Source organism: Protomyctophum bolini, assembly GCF_963924005.1.
Source record: "Protomyctophum bolini genome assembly, chromosome: 15".
NCBI lineage: Eukaryota > Metazoa > Chordata > Actinopteri > Myctophiformes > Myctophidae > Protomyctophum > Protomyctophum bolini.
In genome coordinates this window covers 719,572-722,022 of record NC_137876.1, presented here as the reverse complement: position 1 = coordinate 722,022, position 2,451 = coordinate 719,572, and positions in this window count along the sequence as shown.

The following is a 2,451-nucleotide window of genomic DNA, read 5'->3' as shown; positions in this document are numbered from 1 at the left end:
GAACCCAGGATGGTGTTTCCTGATGAACTCTTCCCTGAACATGTATGTCCCAGAAGTGTGATTCTCATCTCTGAGAGTTTCGCACTAGAGCCTGGAAATACAAGATAAATAGTCATAAATGTTCTCATATTACTTTAGAATTGTAATGAATCAGAACAATATTATAATATCAATCATTGATTGGTTAACCTGATGATGAGGTCAGCTTTGCCCGTCTCCTAAACATCTTCTTCATCTCTGTCACGTGACCAGAAATCTAGGAAAATAAATGTCACAAAGATTATGGCCACTGCAGGGACTCATTTGCATAAATACGTAGATGCCTCATTGGCCACTGGGACTCATTTGCATAAATACATAGACGCCTCATTGGCCACTGGGACCCATTTGCATAAATACGTAGACACCACACAGAAAGGCCCTTTTAAATCATGACAGGGACCCCCATTAGAAAATATATGACAGGAAACCCCCTTTAGAAAATATATGACAGGAAACCCCTTTTAGAAAATATATGCCAGGGACCCCCATTAGAAAATATATGCCAGGGACCCCCATTAGAAAATATATGACAGGGACCCCCATTAGAAAATATATGCCAGGGACCCCCATTAGAAAATATATGACAGGGACCCCCACTAGATATATATATATGACAGGGACCCCCATTAGAAAAGATTTTACGGCATTTCTATCTCTGGGACCCCCAATTTACAATCACTGTTAATTAGTAATATCAAAACATTTGTTTAGCAGAAATCGGCCTCCTGGTGGCGCCAAAGTGAAAGCGTTTATGATTTGAGGCATTTTGTTCAAAACGAGCTGCAAACGTCACATGTCCATCCGAGCCAATCTGGATGGAATATGAATAAATAAATCACACTTGATTGAGGGGTGCTCTTATCATCATTACATCATCATACATCACATTCCGTGCTCAGCCAATCAAATCATCACAAATGCAAATCACTTTTGGCGTCTTCACTTTTCTGCCCTCACTTTAATCCTCAATGTAACTTTGCTAAGCCAATCAAATCATCACTATATGGGGGGGATCAGCCAATCACAAGCCAATGTTTGTGTTCACACAAACGGACAAGGATGGACCAGTGTTGTTTTAGTCGACTAAAACTAAGACGCAAAATGTTCGTCGACTACGTTTTCCCACTGACGAAAACCACATGGAAACTAAATGAAAACTAATCTATGACGACTAAAACTAAGACTAAATATATTTACAATTTCGTCAACAAATAAACACTAGACTAAAATGTTAGGAAGGGACTAGTGGACTAGAGCAGTGGTTCCCACAGTGGGGTCCGGGGACCCCCAGGGGTCCTTGAGGGAGTTCCAGGGGGTCCCCAGATAAATTAGTTTGGAACCAAATGGACCCTTATGGGTCTGTAACTCTGAGAGTGTACAAATGGAACCAAATGGACTCTTATGGGTCTGTAACTCTGAGAGTGTACAAATGGAACCAAATGGACTCTTATGGGTCCGTAACTCTGAGAGTGTACAAATGGAACCAAATGGACTCTTATGGGTCTGTAACTCTGAGAGTGTACAAATGGAACCAAATGGACCCTTATGGGTCTGTAACTCTGAGAGTGTACAAATGGAACCAAATGGACTCTTATGGGTCTGTAACTCTGAGAGTGTACAAATGGAACCAAATGGACCCTTATGGGTCTGTAACTCTGAGAGTGTACAAATGGAACCAAATGGACCCTTATGGGTCTGTAACTCTGAGAGTGTAAAAATGGAACCAAATGGACTCTTATGGGTCTGTAACTCTGAGAGTGTACAAATGGAACCAAATCTCAGAGTTAAATTAAAATTGATTTTACAATATAAATTGGGGGTCCCAGAGACCGAAATATGGAGTAAGAACAGTCTCAAAATTCTCACAGTAATTAATACAGATTTGTAACTCACAAGTTCAGATCTGCAACTCACAAGAGTGAATTTGTGTTTCTCATCTGTGTTTTGTATCCGTGTTTCTCATCTGTGTTTTGTATCCGTGTTTCTCATCTGTGTTTTGTATCCGTGTTTGAATTGAAACACAAATACAAATCACAGATGCAGATTACAGATACAAAACAAATACAAATCACAGATGAGAAACACGGATACAAAACACAAATCTGAACTTGTGGATACAAAAGACAAATGTGAACCTGTGAGTTCACTCACATGAGTTGCAAATCTGTGAGACCTTTGAGACTACTTTTCAGACTCTTCTGACGTTGGGTGTTAAATCCCACTATTTACCATTGACTTACTGTTAACAACATTAGTATAATGTATAACTATAATAATAATATATAATTAATGGTGTAACTATTTACCATTGCGATAGCATGTGTTTTGTATTTTAAGCATCGATGCTTAGAAGAACTTCAGAGATTATTAAAATGAGGAGCATTAATATTATAATTCACAATAGTGCAG